The 12,954-nt window shown below is 38.1% G+C and overlaps 2 non-coding genes across 2 annotated transcripts; both read right to left on the reverse strand.

Moving 5' to 3' along the window:
- Positions 1-138: 138 nt before the first annotated feature.
- LOC130971077 (small nucleolar RNA R71) lies at positions 139-242 on the reverse strand. The gene has a single exon (XR_009082311.1). It is a non-coding gene; the product is annotated as a small nucleolar RNA R71 (small nucleolar RNA).
- Positions 243-12,613: 12,371 nt separating this feature from the next.
- LOC130971339 (small nucleolar RNA R71) lies at positions 12,614-12,721 on the reverse strand. The gene has a single exon (XR_009082563.1). It is a non-coding gene; the product is annotated as a small nucleolar RNA R71 (small nucleolar RNA).
- Between the last annotated feature and the right edge of the window lie 233 nt (positions 12,722-12,954).

Consider the following 12,954-nt stretch of genomic DNA (forward strand, 5'->3'; position numbering starts at 1 on the left):
AGGCTCATGTTTTTCCCTTTTGCTGTAAGAGACAGAGCTAGAGCATGGTTGGACTCTCAACCTAAAGATAACCTGGACTCCTGGGATAAGCTGGTCACAGCCTTCTTGGCTAAGTTCTTTCCTCCTCAAAAGCTGAGCAAGCTTAGAGTGGATGTTCAAATCTTCAAACAAAAAGATGGTGAATCCCTCTATGAAGCTTGGGAAAGATACAAACAGATGACCAAAAGATGTCCTTCTGACATGTTTTCAGAATGGACCATAATAGATATATTCTATTATGGTCTATCTGAGTTTTCCAAGATGTCATTGGACCATTCTGCAGGTGGATCCATTCACCTAAAGAAAATGCCTGCAGAAGCTTAGGAACTTATTGACATGGTTGCAAATAACCAATTCATGTACACTTCTGAGAGGAATTTCGTGAATAATGGGACGCCTCAAAGGAAGGGAGTTCTTGAAATTGATGCTCTGAATGTCATATTGGCTTAGAACAAAATATTGACTCATCAAGTCAACATGATTTCTCAAAGTCTGAATGGATGGCAAAATGCATCCAACAGTACTAAAGAGGCATCTTCTGAAGAAGAAGCTTATGATCCTGAAAACCCTGCAATGGCAGAGGTAAATTACATGGGTGAGCCTTATGGAAACACCTATAATTCATCATGGAGAAATCATCCAAATTTCTCATGGAAGGATCAACAAAAGCCTCAACAAGGCTTTAATAATGGTGGAAGAAATAGGCTCAGCAATATCAAGCCTTATCCATCATCTTCTCAGCAATAGACATAGAATTATGAACAGAATACCTCTAACTTAGCAAATTTAGTCTCTGATCTGTCTAAGGCCACTTTAAGTTTCATGAATGAAACAAGATCCTCCATCAGAAATCTGGAGGCACAAGTGGGCCAGCTGAGTAAGAAGATCACTGAAACTCCTCCTAGTACTCTCCCAAGTAATACTGAAGAGAATCCAAAAAGAGAGTGCAAGACCATTGATATAATCAATATGGCCGAATGCAAGGAGGAGGGAGAGGACGCAAATCCCAATGAGGAAGATCTCATGGGACGTCTCTCAAGTAGGAAGGAGTTCCCTATTGAGGATCCAAAGGAATCTGAGGCTCATATAGAGACCATAGAGATTCCATTAAATCTCCTTCTGCCATTCATGAGCTCTGAAGATTATTCTTCCTCTGAAGAGGATGAAGATGTAACTGGAGAGCAAGTTGCTCAATATCTAGGAGCCATCATGAAGCTGAATGCCAAGTTATTTGGTAATGAGACTTGGGAAGGTGAACCTCCCTTGCTCATTAGTGAACTTGATACATGGGTTCAACAAACTTTACCTCAAAAGAAACAAGATCCTGGGAAATTCTTAATACCCTGTACCATAGGCACCATGATCTTTGAGAAAGCTCTGTGTGACCTAGGGTCAGGCATAAATCTTATGCCATTCTCTGTAATGGAGAAGCTGGGGATCATTGAGGTACAGCCTGCCTTATTCTCATTACAATTGGCAGACAAGTCAGTAAGACAAGCTTATGAATTAGTAGAAGACGTGTTAGTAAAGGTTAAAGTCCTTTACATCCCTGCTGACTTCATAATCTTAGATACTAGGAAGGAAGAGGATGAATGCATCATCCTTGGAAGACCTTTCCTAGCCACAGCAGGAGCTGTGATTGATTTTAACAGAGGAGAATTTGTCCTTCAATTGAATGGAGACTACCTTGTGTTTAAGGCTCAAGGATCTTCTTCTTTAACAATGGAGAGGAAGCATGAAAAGCTTCTCTCAGTACAGAGTCAAACAAAGCCCCCACAATCAAACTCTAAGTTTGGTGTTGAGAGGCCACAGCCAAACTCTAAGTTTGTGTTGAAATCCCCACATCCAAACTCTAAGTTTGGTGTTAGGAGTCTACAACATTGGCCTGATCACCTGTGAGGCTCCATGAGAGCCCACTGTCAAGCTATTGACATTAAAGAAGCGTTTATTGGGAGGCAACCCAATTTTTATTTATCTAACTTTATTTTTATTTTTATTGTTCTTTTATGTTTTATTAGGTTCATGATCATGTGGAGTCACAAAATAAATACTAAAATTAAAAACAGGGCTTACTGGCGTTTAAACGCCAGTAAGGAGCATCTGGCTGGCATTCAACGCCAGAACAGAGCATGGATCTGGCGTTGAACGCCAGAAACAAGCAACATCCTAGAGTTCAAATGCCAGGAATACACCCTGAGGAGAGCTGGCACTGAATGCCAGAAACAAGCATGGAACTGGAATTCAACGCCAGAAACATGCTGCAGATGGGCGCTGAACGCCCAAAACAAGCATCAATCCGGCGTTTAAACGCCAGAATTGCATGCAAAGGTGTTTTACATGCCTAATTGGTGCAGGGATGTAAATCTTTGACACCTCAGGATCTGTGGACCCCACAGGATCATCTCAGGATCTATGGACCCCCACAGGATCCCCACCTACCTTAACTCACCTTCTCCTTCTATTCTTTCTTCTTTGCTCGAGGGCGAGCAATATTCTAAGTTTGGTGTGGTAAAAGCATAGCTTTTTTGTTTTTCCATAACCATTGATGGCACCTAAGGCTAGAGAAACCTCAAAAAAAAAAAAAGATAAAAAAGGAAAAAAAATTTTCCACCTCCAAGTCATGGGAGATGGAGAGATTCATCTCAAGGGTCCATAGCTCAGTAGAAGAGCATTTGACTGCACATCAAGAAATCCCTGAGATACATCAGGGGATACATTTTTCTCCACACAAGTATTGGGAGCAACTAAGGATAAGAGCACCAAAATCACTAGGGATCAAGCAACAGAGGCAAGGAAGAGACATAAAAGAGCTAAAAAAGTACCATTAATCCTTCAAAAAGGCGCCACCCTCACTAAGGTGGACTCATTCCTTAACTTCCTTGTTCCTATCTTTGTTTTTCGATTTTTATGCTATATGTGTGTTTATGTTTTTTGTCTTTATTACATGATCATTAGTAAGTAATAACTATGTCTTAAAGCTATGAATAAATACATAAATCCTTCACCTCTCTTAAATGAAAAATGTTTCTAATTCAAAAGAACAAGAAGTACATGAATTTCGAAATTATCCTTGAATTTAGTTTAATTATATTGATGTGGTGGTAATACTGGAAAACAAAGTGCTTAGGGCCACGGCCAAGACTCATAAAAGTAGCTGTGTTCAAGAATCAACAAACTTAACTAGGAGAATCAATAACACTATCTGAAATTCTAAGTTCCTATAGATGCCAATCATTCTAAACTTCAAAGGAGAAAGTGAGATGCCAAAACTGTTCAGAAGCAAAAAACTACAAGTCCCACTCATCTAATTAGAATTAATATTCATTGATATTTTGGAATTTATAGTATATTCTCTTCTTTTTATCCTAATTGATTTTCAGTTGCTTGGGGACAAGCAGCAATTTAAGTTTGGTGTTATGATGAGCGGATAATTTATACGCTTTTTGGCATTGTTTTTAGGTAGTTTTTAGTAGGATCTAGCTACTTTTAGGGATGTTTTCATTAGTTTTTATGCTAAATTTACATTTCTGGACTTTACTATGAGTTTGTGTGTTTTTTTGTGATTTCAGGTAATTTCTGGCTGAAATTGAGGGACCTGAGCAAAACTCTGAAAGAAGGCTGACAAAGGACTGCTGATGCTGTTGGATTCTGACCTCCCTGCATTCGAAATGGATTTTCTGGAGTTACAAAACTCCAAATGGCGCGCTCTTAATGGCTTTGGAAAGTAGACATTCAGAGCTTTCCAGCAATATATAATAGTCCATATTTTATTCATGATTAGACGATGTAAACTGGCGCTCAACGCCAGTTCCATGCTGCATTCTGGAGTCAAACACCAGAAACACGTCACGAACCAGAGTTGAACGCCAAAAACACGTTACAACTTGGCGTTCAACTCCAAAAGAAGCTTCAGCTCGTGTAAAGTTCAAGCTCAGCCCAATCATACACCCAAGTGGGCCCCGGAAGTGGATTTCTGCACTTAAGCTTATTTCTGTAAACCCTAGTAACTAGTTTAGTATAAATAGAACTTTTTACTATTGTATTTTGATCTTTGGTCTCAGTTTTATTTTATTATTCATCTTAGGGGACTATTGATCACGTCTGGGGGCTGGCCATTCGGCCATGCCTGGACCTTCATCACTTAGGTATTTTCAATGGTGGAGTTTCTACACACCATAGATTAAGGGTGTGGAGCTCTGCTGTACCTCGAGTTTTAATGCAATTACTACTATTTTCTATTCAATTCGATTTATTCCTGTTCCAAGATATTCGTTGCACTTCACCATGATGAATGTGGTGATCCATGACACTCACCATCATTCTCACCTATGAACAAGCGTGACTGACAACCACTTCCGTTCTACCTTAGACCGGGTGCATATCTCTTGGATTTCTTAATCAGAATCTTTGTGGTATAAGCTAGAATTGATGGTGGCATTCATGAGAATCCGGAAAGTCTAACCTTGTCTGTGGTATTCCGAGTAGGATTCCGGGATTGAATGACTGTGACGAGCTTCAAACTCGCGATTGTTGGGCGTGATGACAAACGCAAAAGAATCAAGGGATTCTATTCCAACATGATCGAGAACCGACAGATGATTAGCCGTGCTGTGACAGAGCATTTGGACCATTTTCACTGAGAGGATGGGATGTAGCCATTGACAACGGTGACGCCCTACATACAGCTTGCCATGAAAAGGAGTAAGAAGGATTGAAGGAAGGCAGTAGGAAGGCAGTAGGAAAGCAGAGATTCAGAAAGGACACAGCATCTCCTTGCCTTATCTGAAATTCCTACCATTGAATTACATGAGTAACTCTATCCTATTTTATTTATTTTCGTTTACTATAATTTCTTAATACAGTTGAATCCGCCTGACTGGGATTTACAAGATGACCATAGCTTGCTTCATACCAACAATCTCTGTGGGATCGACCCTTACTCACGTAAGATATTACTTGGACGACCCAGTACACTTGCTGGTTAGTTGTGCGGAGTTGTGACTAAGTGTGATTCACGTATGAGAGCGCTACCAAATTATTGGAGCCATTGTTGATGATCACAATTTCGTGCACCAATCTCTATCTTTGTTTTCTGTTTATTTATCCTTATATTCAAAAACCATTATAATCATTTGAATCTGCCTAACTGAGATTTACAAGATGACCATAGCTTGCTTCATACCAACAATCTCCGTAGGATTGACCCTTACTCACGTAAGGTATTACTTGGACGACCTAGTGCACTTGCTGGTTAGTTGTGCGAAGTTGTGACAAAGTGTGATTCACGTTTGAGAGCTCCAAGTCTATTGGCGCCATTGTTGATGATCACAATTTACGCGCACCAAGTTTTTGGCGCCGTTGCCGGGGATTGTTTGAGTTTGGACAACTGACGGTTCATCTTATTGCTCAGATTAGGTAATTTTCTTTTCAAAAATTTTTAAAAAATTTTTCAAAAAATTTTTCTCTTTGTTTTCGTTTTTCAAAAAATTAATTAATTTTCGAAAAAAAATTTTTATAAAATCATAAAATAAAAAATATTTTGTGTTTCTTGTTTGAGTCTAGTGTCAATTTTTAAGTTTGGTGTCAATTGCATGCTTTAAAAACTTTTGCATTTTTCGAAAATTCATGCATGTGTTCTTCATGATCTTCAAGTTGTTCTTGGTAAGTCTTCTTGTTTGATCTTCATATTTTCTTGTTTTGTGTCTTTTGTTGTTTTTCATATGCATTTTTGCATTCATAGTGTCTAAACATGAAAAATTTCTAAGTTTGGCGTCTTGCATGTTTTCCTTTTCTTGAAAATTTTTCAAAAAATAGTTCTTGATATTCATCTTGATCTTCAAAGTGTTCTTGGTGTTCATCTTGACATTCATAGTGTTCTTGCATGTTTTCTTTGTTTTGATCTTAATTTTTCATGTTGTGAGTCATTTTTGTGTTTTTCTCTCTCATCATTAAAAATTCAAAAAAAATAAAAAAATATCTTTTCCCTGTTTTACTCATAATTTTTGAAATCTTTGGGCTGACTTAGTCAAAAATTTTTAAAATAAGTTGTTTCTTGTTAGTCAAGTCAAGATTTCAATTTTAAAAATCTTATATTTTTAAAACTTTTTCAAAAATCAAATCTTTTTCATTTTTTCTTTTGTATTTTTGAAAATTTTAAAAATTGATTTTTCAAAATCTTTTTCTTAATTCCATTTCAAATTTTCAAAAAATTACTAACAATTAATGTGATTGATTCAAAAATTTGAAGTTTGTTACTTTCTTGTTAAGAAAGGTTCAATTTTTAAATTCTAGAATCATATCTTTTAGTTTCTTGTTAGTCAAGTAATCAATTTTAATTTTAAAAATTAAATCTTTTTCTAAACAAATTTCAATCATATCTTTTCAAAAATTTGATTTCAAAATATCTCTCCTAACTTCTTATCTTTTCAAAATTGAATTTGAAATCTTTTTCAACTAACTAATTGACTTTTTGTTTGTTTCACTATTTCTTATCTTTTTCAAAACTACCTAACTACTTTTCTCTCTCTAATTTTCGAAAATCACCCTCACTTTTTTCAAAATTCTTTTAATTAACTAATTGTTTCAAATTTTAATTTTATTTCTTCTCCTAATTTTCAAAAATCACTAATTATTCAAAAATAATATTCGAATTCTCTATCTCATCTTCTTCTATTTATTTATTCATTTACTAACTCTTCTCTTCATCTAAAAATTCGAACCCTCTCATCTCCTCTGTGTTCGAATTTTTCTTATCCTTCTTCTACTCTTCTATTCTTCTACTCACATAAAGGAATCTCTTTACTGTGGTAAAGAGGATCCCTATTATTATTTTTTGTTCCCTTTTTTTTTCATATGAAAGGGAGCAAGGACAAGAATATTCTTGTTGAAGCAGATCCTGAACCTAAAAGGACTCTGAAGAGGAAACTAAGAAAAGCTAAATTACAAGAATCCAGAGACAACCTTACAGAAATTTTCGAAAAGGAAGAGGAGATGGCAGCCTAAAATAATGAAACAATAATAATGCAATGAGGATGCTTGGTGATTATACTACACCTACTTCCAAATTTGATGGAAGAAGCATCTCAATCCCTGCCATTGGAGAAAACAATTTTGAGCTGAAACCTCAACTAGTTTCCCTAATGCACCAGAATTGCAAGTTTCATGAACTTCCATCAGAAGATCCCTATCAATTTTTAACTGAGTTCTTGCAGATCTGTAAGACTGTTAAGACTAATGGAGTATATCCTGAAGTCTACAGGCTCATGCTTTTCCCTTTTGCTGTAAGAGACAGAGCTAGAACATGGCTGGACTTACAACCTAAAGATAGCCTGGACTCTTGGGATAAGCTGGTCACAGCCTTCTTGTCTAAGTTCTTTCCTCCTCAAAAGCTGAGCAAGCTTAGAGTGGATGTTCAGACCTTCAAACAAAAGATGGTGAATCCCTCTATGAAGCTTGGGAAAGATACAAGCAGATGACCAAAAGATGTCCTTCTGACATGCTTTTAGAGTGGACTATTTTGGATATATTCTACTATGGTCTAACTGAGTTCTCTAAGATGTCACTGGACCATTCTGCAGGTGGATCAATTCACCTAAAGAAAACCCCTGCAGAGGCTCAAGAACTTATTGACATGGTTGCAAATAACCAGTTCATGTACACTTCTGAGAGGAATCATGTGAGTAATGGGACGCCTTAGAGGAAGGGAGTTCTTGAAATCGATGCTCTGAATGCCATGTTGGCTCAAAACAAAATATTGACTCAGCAAGTCAACATGATCTCTCAGAGTCTGAATGGATGGCAAAGTGCATCCAACAGTACTAAAGAGGCATCTTCTGAAGAAGAAGCTTATGATCCTAAGAACCCTGCAATGGCAGAGGTAAATTACATGGGTGAACCCTATGGGAACACCTATAATTTCTCATGGAGAAATCATCCAAATTTCTCATGGAAGGATCAACAAAAGCCTCAACAAGGCTTTAACAATGGTAGAAGAAACAGGCTCAGCAATAGCAAGCCTTTTCCATCATCTTCTCAGCAACAAATAGAGAATTCTGAGCAGAGTCCCTCTAACTTAGCAAACATAGTCTCTGATCTGTCTAAGGCCACTTTAAGTTTCATGACTGAAACAAGGTCCTCAATTAGAAATTTAGAGGCACAAGTGGGCCAACTGAGTAATAAAATCACTGAAACTCCTCTTAGTACTCTCCCAAGCAATACATAAGAGAATCCAAAAAGAGAGTGCAAGGCCATTGATATTGTCTATATGGCCGAATCCAAGGAGGAAGGAGAGGACGTGAATTCCAATGAGAAAGACCTCATGGGACGTCCCCCAAACAGAAAGGAGTTCCCTATTGAGGACCTAAAGGAATTTGAGGCTCATATAGAAACCATAGAGATTCCATCGAACCTCCTTCTACCATTCATGAGCTCTGAGAACTATTCTTCCTCTGTAAAGGATGAAGATATAACTGAAGAGCAAGTTGCTCAATATCTAGGAGCCATCATGAAGTTGAATGCCAAGTTATTTGGTAATGAGACTTGGGAAGATGCACCTCCCTTGCTCATTAGTGAACTAGATACATGGGTTCAGCAAACTTTACCTCAAAAGAAACAAGATCCTAGTAAATTCTTAATACCCTATACCATAGGCACCATGACCTTTGAGAAGGCTTTGTGTGACCTAAGGGTCAGGTATAAATCTTATGCCACTCTCTGTAATGGAGAAACTAGGGATCTTTGAGGTACAGGCTGCCACATTCTCATTAGAGATGGCAGACAAGTCAATAAAACAAGCTTATGGAATGGTAGAGGACGTATTAGTAAAGGTTAAAGGCCTTTACATCCCTGCTGATTTCATAATCTTAGACACTAGGAAGGAGAAGGATAAATGCATCATGCTTAGAAGACCCTTCTGATGAGCGGATAATTTGTACGCTTTTTGGCATTGTTTTTAGTATGTTTTTAGTAGTTTGAGTTGAGTTTTTAGTATATTTTTATTAGTTTTTAGTTAAAATTCACTTTTCTGGACTTTACTATGAGTTTGTGTGTTTTTCTGTAATTTCAGGTATTTTCTGGCTGAAATTGAGGGACCTGAGCAAAAATCTGATCCAGAGACTGAAAAGGACTGTAGATGCTGTTGGATTCTGACCTTCCTACACTCGAAGTGGATTTTCTGCAGCTACAGAAGCCCAATTGGCGCGCTCTCAACGGCGTTGGAAAGTAGACATTCTGGGCTTTCCAGCAATATATGATAGTCCATACTTTGCCCAAGATTTGATGGCCTAAACCGGCGTTCAAAGTCACCTTTAGAATTTCCAGCGTTAAACGCCGGAACTGGCACCAAAATGGGAGTTAAACGCCCAAACTGGCATAAAAGCTGGCGTTTAACTCCAAGAAGAGTCTCTACACGAAAAATGCTTCATTGCTCAGCCCAAGCACACACCAAGTGGGCCCGGAAGTGGATTTTTATGTCATTTACTCATCTTTGTAATCCTTAGGCTACTAGTTCCCTATAAGTAGGACCTTTTACTATTGTATTTTTCATCTGGAGATCTTTGAATCTTTTGATCACTGGGAGGCTGGCCTCACGGCCATGCCTAGACCTTGTTCTTATGTATTTTCAACGGTGGAGTTTCTACACACCATAGATTAAGGTGTGGAGCTCTGCTGTACCTCGAGTATTAATGCAATTACTATTGTTCTTCTATTCAATTCCGCTTATTCTTTGTCCAAGATATCACTTGCTCTTCAACTTGATGAATGTGATGATCCGTGACACTCATCATCATTCTCACCTATGAACAAAGTGACTGACAACCACTTTTGTTCTACAAGCATACAAGGCTCTAGTGTTTATCTCTTAGGTTCCTGATGCACGATGCATGGTTGATCGCCTGACAACCGAGCCAGCCATTCCGTGAGATCAGAGTCTTCGTGGTATAGGCAAGAACTGATGGCAGCATTCAAGAGAATCCGGAAGGTCTAACCTTGTCTGTGGTATTCTGAGTAGGATTCAATGATTGAATGACTGTGACGTGCTTCAAACTCCTAGCAGGCGGGGCGTTAGTGACAGACGCAAAAGAATCACTGGATTCTATTCCGGCCTGACCGAGAACCGACAGCTGGATAGCCGTGCCGTGACAGGGTGCGTTGAACATTTCCACTGAGAGGATGGGAGGTAGCCACTGACAACGGTGAAACCCTTGCATAAGCTTGCCATGGAAAGGAGTAAGAAGGATTGGATGAAGACAGTAGGAAAGCAGAGAGACGGAAGGGAAAGCATCTTCATACGCTTATCTGAAGCTCTCACCAATGATATACATAAGTATCTCTATCTTTATCTTTATGTTTTATTCATATATCATCTATACCCATTTGAGTCTGCCTGACTAAGATTTACAAGGTGACCATAGCTTGCTTCATACCAACAATCTCCGTGGGATCGACCCTTACTCGCGTAAGGTTTATTACTTGGACGACCCAGTGCACTTGCCGGTTAGTTGTGCGGAGTTGTGATAGAGAGTTGAGATTGCAATGAGCCCACCAAGTCTGTGGCGCCATTGATGATCACAATTTCGTGCACCAAGTTTTTGGCGCCGTTGCCGGGGAATTGTTCTGTGTATGGAGAACTGACGGTTCATCTTGTTGCTTAGATTAGGTATTTTTCTTCAGAGTTCTTAAGAATGAATTCTAGTGTTTCATGATGATCTATTGAAATCTGGCTGGCTGAGAAGCCATGTCTAATCTTATTGGACCGAGGTTTCAACTGATCATCACAATAGCTTGTTGATTTCTATCAATCTTGCTATTGGAGCAATGATCTGCTAAGGCTTGGCTGGCCATTGGCCATGTCTAGTGTTTTGGACCGAAGCTTTCTTTGAAAGCTTGGATGGCTGTGAAGCCATGTCTAATTCCTGGACCGGAGTCTTAGACTAGCATTGCAATGATCCCTGGAAATCAAATTGAGAATTCTGAAACCTTTATTTTCTATTTTCATATAATTTTCGAAAAAGCACAAAAAAAAATTTACAAAACCATAAAAAAACCAAAAAGATTTTATGTTTCTTGTTTGAGTCTAGTGTCTAATTTTAAGTTTGGTGTCTTGCATGCATTGTTTATTTGATCTTGGTTCTATTTTCAAGTCAATAGTACAGGGAACTGAAGATTCAGAACATGCAGCAGAAGAATTACACAGAAAAAGCTGGGCGTTCAAAACGCCCAGTGAAAAAGGACAGACTGGCGTTTAAACGCCAGCCAGGGTACCTGGTTGGGCGTTTAACGCCCAAAAGGGTAGAGTTTTGGGCGTTAAACGCCAGAATGTGCACCATTCTGGGCGTTTAACGCCAGGATGGCACAAGGGGGAGGATTTTGTTTTCGAATCAATTTTTTTTTCAAGTTTTCAAAGTTTTTCAAAATCAAATCTTTTTCAAATCATATCTTTTCAATCAAATTTTTCAAAATCAATTTCTTTCCTTTTTCAAAGATACTTGCTATCAATTAATGATTTGATTCAACATTTCAAGTATGTTGCCTTTTCTGTTGAGAAAGGTTTAATGTCTGAATCATATCTTTTCTTGTTAGGCAAGTCATTAATTTTTAAAAATCAAATCTTTTTAAATGGTTTTCAAATCATATCTTTTCAATCATATCTTTTTAAAACCATAACTTCTCAATCAAATCTTTTTAATCACATCTTTTTCAAAATAGTTTTCAAATCATATCTTTTTGATTTCTAATTTCGAAATCCTTTTCAAAAATTACTTGATCTCTTTCTCACTCTTGTTTTTCGAAAATCAAATTAAAGTTTTTCAAATTTTTTTTAAATCTTTTTTATTTAATTTTTCGAAAATTTCTTCCTCTCCTCTCACATCCTTCTATTTATGGACTAACACTATTCCTCAATGCACAATTCGAACTCCATCTTTCTTGATAAGTTCGAATTTTCTACCTCTGTCTTCTATTTTTTTTCCTCTGACACCTCAAGGAATCTCTATACTGTGACATAGAGGATTCCACACTTTCGTGTTCTCTTCTCTTTCATATGAGCAGGAACAAAGACAAAGGCATTCTTGTTGAAGCTGACCCTGAACCTGAAAGGACCTTGAAGCGAAAGCTAAGAGAAGCTAAGGCACAACTCTCTGTAGAGGACCTAACAGAAATCTTCAAGGAAGAAGAACCCATGGCAGCCGAAAACAACAACAATGCAAGGAAGGTGCTGGGTGACTTTACTGCACCTACTCCCGACTTCTATGGGAGAAGCATCTCTATCCCTGCCATTGGAGCAAACAACTTTGAGCTTAAGCCTCAATTAGTTTCTCTAATGCAACAGAATTGCAAGTTCCATGGACTTCCATTGGAAGATCCTCATCAGTTCTTAGCTGAATTCTTGCAAATCTGTGACACTGTCAAGACTAATGGGGTTGACCCTGAGGTCTACAGACTTATGCTATTCCCTTTTGCTGTAAGAGACAGAGCTAGGACATGGTTGGACTCACAACCTAAAGAAAGCCTGGACTCATGGGAAAAGCTAGTCAATGCCTTCTTGGCAAAGTTCTTTCCACCTCAAAAATTGAGTAAGCTTAGAGTGGAAGTCCAAACCTTCAGACAGAAGGATGGAGAATCCCTCTATGAAGCTTGGGAAAGATACAAACAATTAATCAGAAAATGTCCCTCAGACATGCTTTCTGAATGGAGCATCATAGGTATTTTCTATGATGGTCTGTCTGAACTATCCAAGATGTCTTTGGATAGCTCTGCTGGAGGATCTCTTCATCTGAAGAAGACGCCTACAGAAGCTCAAGAGCTAATTGAAATGGTTGCAAATAACCAATTCATGTACACTTCTGAAAGGAATCCTGTGAACAATGGGACAAGTCAGAAGAAAGGAGTTCTTGAGATTGATACTTTGAATGCCAT

Source organism: Arachis stenosperma, chromosome 3, assembly GCF_014773155.1.
Source record: "Arachis stenosperma cultivar V10309 chromosome 3, arast.V10309.gnm1.PFL2, whole genome shotgun sequence".
Taxonomy (NCBI): domain Eukaryota; kingdom Viridiplantae; phylum Streptophyta; class Magnoliopsida; order Fabales; family Fabaceae; genus Arachis; species Arachis stenosperma.